The following is a 16,714-nucleotide window of genomic DNA, read 5'->3' as shown; positions in this document are numbered from 1 at the left end:
TCCAATTTGCTTCATATGAACCCATATTCAACAATCCTTGTTGCTTCATAGCTAAGAGGAAAACGCAAGTTACCATGAAGTCCCAGAGCAGACTGTTTTAATGGATTTTGGTCATGTAAAAAGTGAAAGGTTAGAGAATTTGGATACTAATGATCTCTTGATAGTCCTTTGTGGGGAACCCCTTTGTCTAGTCCCATGCAAGTTTGGCATGGACTTTCAGAGACTCTGTCTTGGACTGTCTGTACTGGTAATCTCAGTACCATTGAATGATAGGATTTTGTAGTCTGAAAGCACCTTACTCAAGAGCTTGTTCCACCTTAGCAGGCTGAAAAGGTCAGTATTACAATACCACCACAGCTAAAATTGTGCAACAGCTGTCGAGGAATGCAAAGAAGAAAGGGAACCACTGACTTCTCACTCCATATCTCCACAAAGCCCCAGATTGTGTTTGGCCACGTGGATGCTGTACCATTCCTGCTCTGCCTGCTGAGTCAGGATGCTCTGCCAATGGGTGAGTCATGCATCCTGCAACTGCTGCAAGCCTACTGTTCCTGGCTCGGCAATCATCTGCGTTGCTCTCTAACCCAGACAAACACCAAGAAGCTCAGCTCAGGGGTAAGGTTCAAACCATCCCTCTGGACTTTCTGATTCTACTCATATCTCAAGGAGGACCCTGCCTGAATGACTTGAAAAATAACATATTGATAAAAAGTATATTTGCATACTTGTTGCCTTCTGGACTGATCTTGAAGCTTTAAGGCAAGTAATCTGGAGGGAAGATTGCCTTAGAAGCCCTTGAAACACTGTTCTGTCTGCAGCTGTATAGTGCTTTCCAAATGAGTTTATCTTGCAGACAGTCACTTTAGAGGCAGAGAACAGAGGATATTGTCCCAAAAGGTTAATGGAGAAGAGTACCTGATCTGTTCATGAGTCAATCTGTTCCCATGGGCAAATATTTGCTGAATAAGTGCTTAGCCATTAAATGGGAACAAAATCAGTAAAACATTGTTTACTGAAGATGTACATTCTTGTCCAAAATAACCTCTCCCTTTCCTTAAATGATCAAATGCAATTGGGACATTGATGTCCAGATACATAGGTGGTATTAGAAACACCTGGAAGCAAGCTTGGAGCAAATAGTTCTTCGTGAAAGTATCAGTAGGGAACAATGGGACATTTAATGTCAACATCCATGAAACTGAGCATCTTTCAAGTTCAGCCTTTATGGTTCTATCTTTGCCTTAGCAATATTCAGAAACTGATCCTAAATTTGGATACTTAATTTAGAGGAGATGCCTAGGCTATAGGTTAAATTATTAGGTGGGTGGGTGTTCTTTCTGCAGGGGATGTTGGCTCCACTTCAGTTTTAGTCTAAACTCCAGAAATAAAATACGTTTTCAAGGACATTTCTGAGTCAATACTTTGTAATAAATTTAAAAGAAAGTCTGCGCACAATCAGAAATGATGATAAAATGCCCTACGTGTGAGTCTAAAAAGAATTCTTTAATATTTTTTTTTCCCTTCTTCATTGGAAGATAAACTCATGTAGGACAATTTCCTCAGGGTGGTAGGTTTTTTGGAGTTTGTCCTTTTCTTGTTTCCCTTTGGGATTCATTAACTCACTACTGCTGAACATATCTCCCTCATGACTGGATTCCCTCGCAATACCTCCTGGTAAGACAAATAAGCAACCGCTTCTTTCCTTTTAAATTGTGAAGAACAGGTCATAATTTTAAAATGCATCTACATCTTTATTCCTTAAAAATGTCAGGTAGATTTCATACTGTATTATGACTAGTACTTTTTTTTTCTCCTGTGAAAGTGACATGCCTTCATCATAGAAAAATCTCAGTTTCTGGTCTTAAAAGAAGACTGGGAAGAGATTGTTGCAAAAATACTTTACTGGGCTTAGAACTAGTGAAAATAATGGAATAAATGTCAAATGGAGGTAGTTCAGTAAAGTTCACTAACTCATTATTCAGTTGCTTTTCAGAATAAATGTTACTGTATTTTTATGTTACTTTGAGAATAAATCAAATGCAAAATAAGATATTTTATAGACGGAGAAAATCTAGCTCTGTGAATATAGGTTCCTGTGTAATTTTAATATTCCATGTTTGTGCGAAAAGAATGCTTTTATCTTACACACATCTGTCAGTTGTCTTTTCTCTTACCAACTTTAGAAGCCTTGGAAAGAAGAGACAAATTCAACCACCATCTGGAAACAAGCTGTGAAGGAAACACCTTCTCCATAAGAAAATAGAAAAGAAACAGGAGGCCAAATGAACTCAAAAAACACATCAAGCTAAAGTTTCATTTCAATCAAAAAGAAAGGTAAGTGAAAATTGTACATGTGAAAACACTGTAGGATAATATATAGAGGGTTTGTCCAGCATAGTTAATGGTTTTAACCTGTGACACCTAGACTCCTGGGAACTGTAAATTCTGTCATAAGAATGTAAAACGGGAAATTAAGAAAAGCCGAGCAATTATTTGTCAATAAGCTTCAGTTTTTCTGTATGCTACCGAAAAATGGCTAAGCTTCCAGAAGTAGAAGCGGTTGAAAACCACATCTTTAGTACAATAGCTTATCCCTGTAGGAATGTTTGAATGGATTGAACTCTATTTGGTATAGTTGTCTTCAGGTTACATTGTCATGCTTTGACTAGACCTGTCCTTTAATGAACCAGAACTTTCTGAATTTATTCCAAGTAGGATTGCTAGTTTAAAAACAAACAAACAAAAAAAAAAACCACCATAGAATAGTCTTACAAGGATTAATGTAAAGCCATGTAAATGTAATTTACATGTTAATGTAAAATTTTTCTAACTTGAATTGTTAACATTTTTTTGAAGCCTGTATAAGATTTTGATAACTCTGAGAAAACCTAAGCATTAACTTCTGTGTTCTTGTGAATCTGTGGTGAAATAAAAGAGGGTCACAGAGTGATTGTGAGCATGCTGCTTAATTGTTAGCTTGGCCACTGTCTCTCTTGGATTAGCTCCATCCAAGACATAACAAGCAGCCAGCATTAAATCATGCAGTTACAGGATGGTTGATGTCATTTGCCCCTAGCTTTAAGGATCGTTTCCTAGCCTTTTATGCAGGTTGGGCCAGGTTATTGTTTAAATATGTTTATTTAAATGCTATTAACAGCAGTGTTAAATGCTCTTCTAGTAGTGACCAGGCAAATTATAGAATCACAGAATAAAAGAATGTCTTGGATTGGAAGGGACCTTAAAGATCATCTATTTCCAACCCCCCTGCCATGGGCAGGGACACTTCCCACCAGATCAGGTTATTCAAAGCCCCATTCAGCCTGGCCTTGAACACTGCCAGGGATGGGGCATCCACAGCTTCTTTGGGCAACCTGGTCCAGTGCCTCACCACCCTCTGACTAAACAATTTCTTCCTAGTATCTTATCTAAACCTACCCTCTTTTAGTTTAAACCCAACACTCCTTGTCCTATCACTACACTCCCTGGTAAAGAGTCCCTCCTCAAAGATTAGATGGGCTTTACTGCCAACCCAAAAACATCATATCCAAAGCTGGAGAGGACTACTCCATCCTCTCATATGGTATACGTATTTTGCAGCTTTTCTGGTTTCCGTTGTCTTATCATTTTATACACTTGCAGTAAAAAGTATTTAGGAGAATAAAGCTTATAGAACAGCACTGAGTGCCTGAGAAAGCTTTTACTTGAAAGTAAGTGCCAACAGTCTCTCACTTGGAGAACTCAGCTGAGCTCACTCTTTTCTTTCATAGAGTAACCTAATGGTTAGCACAGTTGCCAAGGAAATGAGAGACTTATATCCTATTACCTACTCTCACTGAAAGGGCTGTAAACCAAAACTTCCCAGGAGAATATATCAAAAGATTGTGGATACAGTGATACTTTTCAAAATCACAGAGGAAAAACTTCCTCTTTCTTAAAGGCCGCATAAAACTAGTAGAAGGTTATTTAATTTTGACGCCCAGGTAGTAAGGCAGCTACTTCTATGGGCAGGTTACCACAGTCCAAGTCATAGAGTAGCTTCTCTAGTTTCTTTAATGAATGCTTCACTGATGCTATATAACTCTCTTTTAATTGAACCGTTAGTTTGTTAGCTTTTACTTTTTTATTATTATTGTTTTTCATATTCCTAGGATATATTAATACTACTGAAACAGTTAGATCTAAATAAAATTTTATTCTTATTCCCTCAGTTTCCCAAATACTTCCTATGACTTGAAATCCCATGATGTATCATTTCCCTTGCTGTGATAGTCTCACTATTTCTTTCTCTTTGTCTCGTGTCTTAGGTAAAATGACACGAAACTGAGGTGAGTGGCTGATTCACCAGAGGGCCATGCTGCCAACCAGAGGGACCTTGACAGGCTGTAGAGGTGAGCTGGTCATGAAGTTCAACAAGGAAAAATGTAGAGTCCTCACCTGAGTAGGAACAACCCCAGGCACCAGGACTTACTAGGTACAACAAGCAAGGAAGCTAGCAAAACCTAGGGAGGCAGCCTGGCAGAAAAAGACATGGGCATCCTGGTGGACACCAAGTTCAGTGTGAGTCAGTAGTGAGCCCTTGCTGCTAAGAAAGCTAACAGTATTCTAGACTGCATTGGGCAAAGTATCGTCAGCAGGTCGAGAGAAGTGATCCCCCCCAGTGCAAGAGAGACATGGACATACTGGAAAGAGTCCAGTGGAGGGCCACCAAGATGATAAAGGGACTGAATGAGAGAGCTGGGAGAAGAGCTCCCAGCTCTTCAATCTAGAGAAGAGGGGGCTCAAAGAGGGGGGATCTCATCCATGTCTGTAAATACCTGAAGGGAGGGTGCAAAAAAGATGGAGCCAGACTCTTTTCAGTGGTGTCCAGTGCCTGGACAAGAGGCAATGGGCTGAAACTGAAATACAGAAGCTGTTTCCACCTGAATATCTGGAAACATATTTACTCTGGGGACAGTCAAGTACCAGCACAGGTTTCCCAGAGAGGTTGTGGAGCCTCCCTCCTTGGAGATGTTCAAAAGCCACCTGGACATGGTCCTGGGCAACCTGCTCTGGGTGGCCAAACTTGAGCAGGGGTTTGAACCAGATGACCTCCAGAGGTTCCTTCTAGCTTCAGCTATTCTGTGATTCTGTGATTGTATGGAATATGAGGAGAATTTTGATGGGTATCAGTCCTTACGGGAAGTCTCAGAAACCCAAAAGAAGTAGGTTTCCTACATAAAAAATGCACTGTTATAGTAAAGAGTTCTGTAAAGTCACATAATATCACAACCTTGTCAACATTTAAATTCAATTTGAAGCTGTAGACTGTGTTCAGCACTCAATAACTTGGGTCTGAAATTGCCGAGACTGAGATTATTACTGAGTAATGTCTATCATACTTGACTTGCCAATTATTATGAGATTATTATGAGGAAAATTGTTGTATGCCAACTCAAAAAGACAGCACTGATGATGTTATTGTGGACTCAGTTAAAAGGAGCATATTTTCAGAGTGTTTTAGTAATCCATATAATGATGAGCACTGGGAGTGGAGTGTTTGTAGCAAACATTACTTAATTACAGTCCACTTTTATTCACATGCATTATATGCCCTACATTTCTGTGAGCATCAATTAAACAGAACATGTAAAGATTGCAGTGAATGGTGATTTTTTTTTTTTTTTCTTTCTTTCTTTCAGAATGTTTAATGAAAGAATTCTGGTTTTGGGAAGGGTTTGCCCTCCATGGTTCCAATTGCACAAAAGCCAAACTTGTTCTTAGGCAAGGTGTCAGGTCTTTATCCTTTTGGAACTGAAGAATGGAAGTGGAATGAAGGAAATACCTGTTTTTCCTAAAGTAATTGTCATCTCATTCCCAATCAGTATGAAATAAAACAGAAATTCCTTCATAATAGGTTCGTCAGTGAATTAATTTTCAGGGGGATATTTTATGTGCATCTGTATTGAAGGAAAAACTAAATATATGAAGAGAGAAAAAAAAAAATTACTACTTATAGTATACAGAAATTTAGGTAATGCAGATTTCAATGAACTTTAGCCCCCTGGCAAGTTTCAAAATTCTGCTATTCTCTTCTTAATACCATGAACAAGAAAAGATTCTCGAAAGATTGAGTGCTATATTTCTTAGGGGACCATTTGAAATAATTTTTGGTCCATGACAAACCAGTGCATGTATTTTCTCTCCTCATGAAAACTGTCAAGCTAAGAGTGGGCATTGCTATGGTGATAACGTATTGACTTTTTCATGGAGCAAAGAAATGGAATCCCTCCTATGTATGTCTGGAAAGGATTTATTTTTTAATTTTATTTATTTATTTATTTATTTGCTTATCTGTGAAAAGTACCTTTAGAAAAACTCCCTGCCAGGAAAGTCTTCCAGTAATAGTGCTACATTTGTTTTCAATATAGGAAAGCTGCATTACAAGAAAAGAAAAAAGTGTTGCTAACTACTCTAGATAATAAGATCAGACATACCTGTGAATGAAGAAGTATAAAATTTCACTTAATTTTCCTAGTTCCAGTGTGCCATATCATTTAGAATAAACAGAGGATAAATCACTTCACTGGTAAAGATAGTTCATATGTAACTCAGGAGAAAATGTCTTTTAAAAAGGAAAATGTATCAGGGCAGAGCCATCCATTGTGTAAATGGGAACTCAGCTGCTCTCCACTTTCCTCATCAGATGTGTTTCCATGTCATATCAAAGCAATGAAACAACCCATATGATACAGGGAAGTATAGAGTATGTGTGTGTCCTACACATATGTTCTTGGCAGCTTTTTTTTTTTAGCTTTGGAGAAGCCAGGCAGACACTTTATTTCTGTACAGAAGATTGGACGTGTAAATGGTTGGCTCATTGGCTATAGAGGTAGGTGATCTAAGTGGGTGATTTAATTAATCTAAGTTGCCTCAGAAACTAGTTTACGTACAGTTTAGAGATTCCAATCCTATGCTGTGGTTATATGGTAGGATTTGTAAATGTGTTGTTGAATGGTGAAAGAAAAGAACCATTTCTGGTTCTTTCTAATTTCTGGTAAAATTTTACTATATCTTTTTCTGATGTTATAAAGATGGATACAATAACATATAATTGGAGATACTGTTTAGAATTAAACAGAGAGAATGAAAGGCTGATATTTTCAAAGCATTCTGATGATTTTGAAAATATGAGATGGCCTTTACATGATTATGCATGTTATAGAACCAGGATGTCCCAAATATGCAGACATTCCTTCAGATGGCAGCTCTTTATCGAGCTTATCTCACCTGCAGATGGAAGAAAACGTACAAAGTGGTGACCTTGTATCAGTCTATTTCAATATCATACAAAATAGGATACAGATCATTTCTTATATGACTGCTGGAGAAATCATGTGAGGGTTGAAGGCTGGGGGCGATAAAACAATGTAGACCTTGCTTCTACATCTTAAATAGAGAAATTTTCTAAGCATTATTATATTTAATATGAAAATCTGTTCAAATTATTACCATCTCATATTTGTTTGCAAGCAGTACTACATTTACAAATACATTATTTAAAAATAAACATGGAAGTATTAATACCTTACAATAATATGAGACTAATTACAATACAATTGCCAGAAGACTGAAATTTCTTTATAAATGCTAGTGAAATTATTTCTAATTAATATACATAGTAAAAACCTAATTCTCCAGGCTTAACATTTTAGTCATGTAAGGAGAGAAGAATTCAACAAAAGAGCACTTTTCAGTAGCCATAATCAGGGAAGAATCAATAATTTTATTAAAATATTCTCTGTAAGTGGAGATACTTCAGTGTTATGAATAAGTATTTAACACTAAATGCAACATTAATTAGAACAGAGCTGCTAAAAATCCTTCAGTGACATAATCTGAGGAAGATTTTTAAATTTTATGGGAGGGCAGACATGTAGAATGAGTCTAATATAACAAGTGAGTTATTTATTAGCTCATCTGTGGTAATTCTATGTCAAAAAATTCTTGGTCAAGGACACTGAGTCTTATCGTTCTGATCATGATGGATGCTATAAATCATCAGATCTTAGAAACCTGAATCTCTCCTGAGAGAAAGGCATTGCCTGGTAATCTGAGCACTGTTATGAATCAGAAATATGATTGTTTTGCCTTGCCATTCTTCAATGCGTTCTCCAATTAGCTAGCGTGGGAGCTATCATGAATCAAAAAGTGGAGCATCTGTCAACAGTGCAATGTTGCTTTTTGTTTTGGAGTGTACTGGTATGCAGTAGTGGGAATGCTATGTCCTGTTTTGGTCAGTATGTTTTTCCAAAGCTTTAGATGAATTGGAAAGAATTCAGAGGAAATCAAAAGAATAAGAGGGTTAGAAAAGCTTATCTATGAGGAAAGGTTGACGATCTTCAAGGTGATTGAAGGAGGCCCCATAGAGTGGGAAAAGCAGGTGTTAATATCCATCTTGAAAATAGCTGGACGAATGGTGCAGCAAACTCTAGGTCTGTCATCTTTCCTTTAGTCTCATGGAAGATAATGGAGAAAAACCTCATAGGAGCTGTTTCCAAGCACGTGAAGGACAATAACGTGTTTGGGAGCAGGCAGCATAGATTTACTAAGGCCAAAGTATGTTTGACTGATTGCCTTCTATGATACCACTGGTTCTTTGTAATGGGTGGAGGCAGTGGTGCCATTTACCTTGAATTAAGCAAGGCCTTTGACATAGTTTCCCATAGCAAATCCATAGCCTAGAAAGGAAGAGAGAGGCTGGATGTTCTACAAACAGGATGGAAAAGCATCAGGAACACCAGGCTTAAAGAATAGTTGTCAACAGATTGAAGTTATATCTATAAAATTAAATCAAGTTTTGCAGCATCTAACTTTTGGGTGCTTTGATAAATACTGTAAATAAATACGTATGAAAGGTATATCGTTTTTTAAGTATCTGTCTGAACTTCAGATATGGACAGTTTCTCTTCATAGTAGGAACCTATTCCAGGAGCTGTGTGTCTATATGAATCTTACAGGGCACAGGAAAAAATGGAGGTGTTTTCTCTCCCTCTCTTTTCTTTCTATTCAGCTGCTCAGTTGTTAGTATACTCAGCAACAAGGTTAGAGAAGATGTTGTGAGAATTAATGCCAAGTCAGCATTTCTTAGGTTCTTTGAAGATAAAAGGCATTATAAAGCACTAATTATCATTGCTAATTAGCATCACACCAAACTTGTCTCACTGACTGGTTTTTCAACTCTTAAAAGAGTTGTCAGCAATCTGCTGGAAAACTTGAAAAACTTTTTCTCACAGACAGAAAATGAAGGCTGGAAAACCTGGTGTTAAGCCAGTTAACAGCATTGGCCTTATCTAACTCTGATTAGAGTAAATTCAGTGTCAGGTGAATGAGAAGCTGGTCTTTAATTTGGGGCCATTCTCCAAGCCAAGAAGGTAATCATTAAACAAATGTAACGGAGGTAGACTCATAGCTTGTACAGTTCTATGAAATCAAAGAATTTCTATTTCAAGATCTGTATTTAGTGTGTCTGCTCAATAGGTACTATTGATTCCATGGCTTCTCTATCTGTGTCATTGTGGATATGTACCCCTGCTAAGGACATTTTTCAACTGAAAATATGCCTGTTGTCCAGCAACCCCAGGTGCATGGATGTGGATGTGTCTTTTCTATTTATTTATTTTTAAATGCAGACAGGTAGGATGCAGCCTATCTTAATTTTAGACCTATGTGTGAACTAGGTGTCATAGACCTAATTATAGTCTGTAGTCTAGAGTTTGATAACACAGAAGACAGAATGTGGAGAGATATTCAGATGCTGAAATGTGGGTGTCCACCCCAGGATGATATGAATAGCTTTCCAGAATCCATTGACTGGACCAATTAGCTCTCTACTGAATGTAATGCCCTCAAATTTCTCCTGAGTAGCCTACCTACATTACAGACATAAGCTTTGGCAGGTCGAATTCCACCTGTGTGTTTTAGACATAGGTTAAGTGTCCCATTTAGCCTAATCAATTACAATTGGACTGAGGAATCCTTACACATGCGAGCAGAATCAGCCTCTTCTCAAAGTACAGCAAAAGGAGTTTAATGAGACAGAGTTGTTGGTACTGCCACTCCTTCCTGTTATGGAAGAGTGTGCCAATGCTATGCTACTTTTTCACATGCTAGTGTAGAAGTTAGAGCATTTGGGAAAGAAATAGGTGGTTGTGTTGAATACCATCCTTTCCCTGAGGGGTTTGAACTATCTTCAGGGAGTCATCTTAAACACTAGTCTATTCTGAGAGCAGATGCTTTCCATCTCTCTTCCCGAGGAGGTGCCAGCTATTGCAGCAAGAACTTCAAAGTTTATTACACCATAAAAAGGTAATTGAGTTTCTTCCTCGGAGAACCATACGACCATTAGATTGTTTTACAAGAAATGTCACTCTGTTTTGCGAGGAACCTGATCCCATCATTTATCACCAGGCAGGTAGTTTTGTCAATTTGCTATTCACTGATGTAATGCTTGAGAGTCTGCCACTTCCATTTACCTATTTCAAAAGACAAGAATTGCCACACTTGCATTTTGTGCAGTTTCTGCATCCAGCTTTCACTGCCTGTGAGATTGAGCCTGTCCTGGACAATCACAGAGGAGTTCTTAACTTCTGATCACAATCAAGCTTGGGCAAAATTATTTAGCTCTCTAAGACTATTGCATTTCTAGGCATACATTTAAACTCAAAGCATCAGGCACCTTCAAGTTTTAAATAGTTACCCAGAAACTGAGAAAAGATTTTGAGAATCTGTTTAGGATTTATATGTGCAAGTATATGTAAGTGCTTTTTAGGCCTCTGCCCAAGATGTTATAGTAATTACTAAAAATAATTCATGGCATCTGTGTGCAGGCACAGTTTTAATTTAGAACAGTTTCTCATTCATAAACTTGCATGTGCACATTCAGGGTAAATACATTCTTCAAACCTTTATTGATTTCTGGGATGAACAGATCTGACAGTAACAGGAGGCAGACTTGCTAACTCCTGCAAGCATCCAAGATTTAATGTAGTTTCTATAATCCGTGTGAGTCTGAAAGGACCAGCCTTAGCCTATTTATTATCAGTGCCAACGACTAAGATATAAATCGAAAATATAAAACATAAGATATAAACCAAAACATGCATTTCCTTAGACAAGTAAGTTTCCAAGAAAAGAAAATATTTTGGCACTGTTCCTGAGGGAGTAAACGGAAAAACAGGGTTACTGTAATGACATAGTTCACAAAATAGCTTACAATGGTAGGAGTCTACAAATTTTGAAAAGAAATGCTATTACAGGAAAAGGCTGTAGGCAGTAAACAGCTTACATGTAGATGTTTGAAGTTAGAGGTCTCAAGTATGCAGTTTTGAGACATCTTTACCTATGATTAGTGTACAAGAAGGCTGGGTTAGTGACCTGAACTTCCTGTTCGGGAAAGAATTTGGAGCTTCAGAATGGGGCCAATGTATCTGAGGGTGTGGAGCATGCAGCTGGTAGTAACAGACATTTAGAAATTATGCTTCAGAAACACATTTGAATCCTGCTCTTCTCTGAAACTTTGGTGGCCTGCCCAGACTGTGCAGAAATATCGTCTTCTTCTAGAGCTATACAGGCTTGAGTTCCTTGTGAAAGGCAATGTATATATAGTACATTTTTTTCTAAAAATCAAGTAAAAGTCATGTATTGTTTAAAAAGAAGGGTGCAGACACAATTATTTCACTCCATTATCTTTTAAAACCTGATTTGGGATGCTTTCCAAGGACATCTGAAAAAGAAAATTTGGTCAGATGGGTTTATTTCTATAGTTTAAATATTGTCTTTTCATTTGTGGTAAAACATTGGTTTCTGAAAATGACCACCAAAATGACAACTAAATGCTAATTTTGTTTGCACAGTTGTCACTCACTTTCTTTCCTACAAGATGCTGATAATGTGTATTATTATTTTTTTTCGATTTCTGATAGTACGTTTTCTGACAGTATGATTTTATTGTACGTTTGAGCCTACACCTCATATCTAAGAGGCTAGTTAATGAAGTGAATACATACTATTTCATTTGAGTGCAAAAGACATTTAATTTACACTAACACTTTAGGTCCAAGTGTTAATTCAGTGTTATTAAGACTAATTCCTAATATGCTGCAAAAAATATTTTCAAGGTTACACTACCATTTAGGAAAAATAACTGTGTCAAAAGATTGCTCATTAGCCACCCATTTTGAAATAGAAAGTGCTGTACACTATGAATGGTTGCAGTGGTCAAAAATGATCTCTTAATTTGTCTGGACATGATAGCAAGGATTGACCTCACAGCAAAACAAAGCATCTTTGGAGTCATATGGAAGTGAACAGCTAAAGATTCAGTCAAAAAACATCAATCACATGACCTAGAGGCCAAACTAGTTGAGATAAGATAGCTGGAAATGAATTGTAGAGGGAAACTGAATAAGTCATTTACCTTGATTAAAGATAGGTGAGGTTTGAAATTGCACTGAATCTTATTACAAGGCCTTATGGTACATATAAATTCCTTTCATAAAGAGAGAATTATTATATTGATTTATTGTACATTTAAATTTATATTTATTTTTTCTACTTATGGAACAAATCTCTTCACCAAGATATACATAAAATGTTGTATTTCAAATGCACGTTTATATCATTAGCTATATATATATATATCTGCCACTAGATAGGAAAGTGAGTCATGTGGAGGCCAGTATTATCACATCTGAGAAAAAGTTATAGGCATATATGTCTTAAAGAATCATCATCAGATTTCACTATCTTAGTTGTTACTGCAGTCTCAAATTTCATGTTCACTGACTCACTGTTTCAAAGTAAGAACTCCTATTTCTGATGAGTGACCTCACTGCCAGGATGCTAAGGAGGATGGTGGCAAAAAAAACATTTCTTTCAAAGCTGCAGTACTTGGCATAAAATAAATCAAGATGTATTATGCTGCTGAGAAATAAATATAACAGGGATTTTGAATCTAGCAGACTGGCTGGGACCTTGGAAGACAGACTGGCATGCCAGTTACTGAATTACTTATAGGTATTAACTAAGTACATGCTAGTCCTTGGTGTCTGCATATATCTTCTGAGATGGGAGGTGGTGCTGCTTAGTAGAAACCTTATTTATTTTATTTTATTTTATTTTATTTTATTTTATTTTATTTTATTTTATTTTATTTTATTTTATTTTATTTTATTTTATTTTATTTTTTATTTCATTTTATTTTCAGTCTGAAGATAGTGGCATGGTGAGCTGGCCTATTGTGAATTTAACTCAAGCAGTTTAAAGGTTACCATTGGTACATGTTAGCAGCAGTGTGTTCTCCTAAGCTTTCTTAAAGTGAACTAAGGTAACTAGTTGAGTAATCAATAATCTATAATTCAAGTTTATTTGCATTAACTGTAAGCTAACAGCTAAAGATTATTTTTTTTAAACTATTTATTTTTCTTCAGGATTGTATTTGACAGTAAGTGAACTTTCATTGCATCATTACTACCAAAGAATTATTCAAAACAAAGACTTACTAACACAGTTACTCAGAACAGTTTTCCTAATCCATATATTGGAAAGTGATGTCTTTCTGCAGTTGTACGGCCACCCTTGTATTGGGAAAATTAACATTTTTTTGCATTTGGAAAAATTGCCTTCTTCGACTTTCATTCAATGTGATTGATTCCTTCATTATAGCTGGTATGGCTGCCTTGGCAACACTGTGTACTAGTATCAATATGCATTCCAGAATAAAAGTACTAACAAGTTGTTTGTAAGTTCTTTATAAGTCCCAAAGTGATAAATAATACATATATATATTGTGTGTATATATATGTATAGGATATGTACATATATTGTATATATATGTATAATATATAGAAAGTACAGAAAATTGTAGATCCTACATGATAAGAAATTTCACCTTCTTTATAAAATGTAATAGCGGTCAGTATTAAGTTCAGTGATCCTAAGTTCTGGTTTCTGAACATTATCAAATCAGAGCATTTTATAGATGAAATACCAGTATTTCAGAGGGGTGAAAAAACAAACAAACAAAAAAATCACCAACAAAAAACAGGCAGGAAACAAAATAATTATTTCTCAAAATTCCTCGAACAGATAAAGACTGCTGGTTTAGGATTCCTAGATTTTATTTAAACTGTATGATGTAAAAATTAAAAATAAAAAAAAAAAAAGAAAAAGCATCAGTTATAAATTGGTTATATATATTGGTTATAAATAAAATACTGTTTACTTTTAATGTTAACTAAAACAGAATACTTTTAATAGAATATTTTGCTTATATTATGTTTTTACATCCCCTCCTATCCTTCTTTCTGCAGTTCTATTTACTTATACTTCTTCATTACCTTTCCTTCATTGCTTTGTGATTTTTTTTCTTTTCCATTTTGCTCTCCATCACTGTTTCCACCTTTTCTCATTTCTCCATTTGGAGTCTATTTCTGACCATGTATGTCTTCCTGCCAACCCCTCAACTCCAAAAGAGTTTATAAGAGTACGTCTTAGTGTAATTTAAATATTTTTTAATGCAAGAATGTTGTTTTTTTCTATGTCCTGACTCCCTTGTTACTCAAGTCTGTTCCAGTCTACCAATGACCTTGGTACGTGCAAGATCAGTTCCTACAATTAGAAATATAAACAATAGCAGAGGCAAGCTAGGATACTGGGAAAGTACAAAATAAAATTTCCGACTGAGAATAGCAATGAAAAAATGCAGTCACCAGCATTGGTAGGGAAAGGTGAAAAAAAAAAGGCACAAAAAAAACAGGAGGTGAAAAATACCCTTTTCATTCTCAGATTGGTAGAAGGTTATATAGAAAAGTAAGATGTTTAGTGCAACAAGGAAAACTAGATGAATGTGTTTGCAAGTACTGGAGAACAACGATTTCAATACAGAAAGGAAATATTGTTTATCACTTTTAAAATAATTCTACTACATTTTTATAATTCCTAAGGAGGTGTTTACTTATAGACTTGAACACTTTGTTTTCAAACCACAGCTATAAAATTACTTTGAAAGTTTGTCAACCTAGACAAAACTTTGACCTGCCTGAGTGTGCATTCATTAAAATTATGAGAAAAGTTATATAACAGCAATGTTATATAAAAAAAAGAAAAAAATAAGGAAACCTCATCCTCTTTAACTCTTTTATATTAGTCGTACATGTGTCTAATAACTGGTATTCTATAAGGTGCTAGTTTTGATTGATATACAACCTAAAATGGACTTTTTGTTATTAGCATACTGTTGAGCTTTCACATGAAAATTAGTTTTTCATTTCTATTGCATCTGTTTTCATAAGCCTCATCTTATTCTATTTTCTCACATTCCAAGTAAGTCTTACCAAATCTTGTGCACATGTTGATAAACTCAAGTTAACAAATACTGATTTGATGTGTGCAATATAATAGATGTTACCACATATTTTTCACTTGCCAGTACTTGTCCTGAGTGGAACTGGGTCATAATGTTATCATCAGTAAGACTTAGATATCTGTGTTCTGCAAAGATTTGGTTTATTTTAAAACGAATACTTTTCTTTCCTCACAATTCGTGGGAAGTTAACACACTACAGTATTTTTGTTATTTGATGGGCGTGGTGGTTTTACTCGGGTGGGCGGCTGAGCTCCACCCCAACTGCTCTCTCACTCCCCCTTCTATTACTAATTACTATTACTCCCTCCTCCTATTACTAACAAGCTAGAGAAGTGAGAAACAAAGGAAAGAAACCAAAAGCACCTTCCCCCCCATCCGCCCTCTTCCACCTCTTCTCCCTGATGGGCACAGGGGAATGGGGGTTATGGTCAAATGCTTCTTCTCTGCCGCTCCTTCTCGGTCACTCTCGTCCCCTGTGCTGTGGGGTACCACCCACGGGATACAGTCCTTGATGAACTGATCTGGCGTGGGCTTCCCACAGGCAGCAGCTCTTTCAGAACTGCTCCAGATATGGGTCCGTACCACGGGGTCCATCCCTCAGGAGAAAACTGCTCCAACCTGGCTCCCCTACGGGCAGCAGCTCCTGCCAGGTCACCTGCTCCTGCGTGGTCTCCTCTCCACGGGCTTCAGGTCCAGCCTGGAATCTGCTCCGGCAGGGGTCTTCCACAGGCGGCAGCCTCCATCGGTGCAGGGCCACCTGCTCCACTGTGGTCTCCTCCACGGGCTGCAGCGTAGAACCCTGCTCCACCGTGGTACTCCATGGGCTGCAGGGGGACATCCTGCTTCACGATGGTCCTCACCACAGGCCACAGGGGACTTCTGCTCCAGCACATGGAGCACCTCTCCCCTTTCTTCTTCACTGACCTTGGTGCTTGCAAAGCACTCCTCTCACTCTCCCAGCTGCTTTTGTGGAGTAGTGTTTTTTGTTTGTTTGTTTGTTTTGTTTTGTTTTTCCTCCCTGACTTAAATATGCTCTCACAGAGGCATAAAACATCACTTATTGGCTCGGCTCTGGTCAGCAGTGGGGCCCTTAGAAGTTGCCGTGGGGCAGCTTCTAGATCCTTCTCACAGAAGCCACCCCTATGGCCCCCTGCTACCAAAACCTTGCCACGTAAACCCACTACAATGGGTAACAGAAAAATAACCTTGTTGCACAGAACTTTAACAGAACTCTCAAAACAAAACCCTAAACTAGACAAAAACAGTTGTGACCAATTACAATGCCTGAAGATAAAACCTATTCTATTCTAT

The 16,714-nt window shown here is 37.2% G+C and overlaps 1 long non-coding RNA gene across 1 annotated transcript; it reads left to right on the top strand.

Moving 5' to 3' along the window:
• Positions 1-527: 527 nt before the first annotated feature.
• LOC140001484 (uncharacterized) lies at positions 528-5,612 on the top strand. Its single transcript, XR_011806722.1, has 3 exons — positions 528-615; positions 2,184-2,334; positions 4,305-5,612. It is a non-coding gene; the product is annotated as an uncharacterized lncRNA (long non-coding RNA).
• The last annotated feature ends 11,102 nt before the right edge of the window (positions 5,613-16,714 follow it).

This window comes from Anas platyrhynchos, chromosome 1 (genome assembly GCF_047663525.1).
Source record: "Anas platyrhynchos isolate ZD024472 breed Pekin duck chromosome 1, IASCAAS_PekinDuck_T2T, whole genome shotgun sequence".
NCBI lineage: Eukaryota > Metazoa > Chordata > Aves > Anseriformes > Anatidae > Anas > Anas platyrhynchos.
The sequence above is the reverse complement of the archived record's forward strand: the minus strand, read 5'-3'. Positions and strand labels throughout refer to the sequence as shown.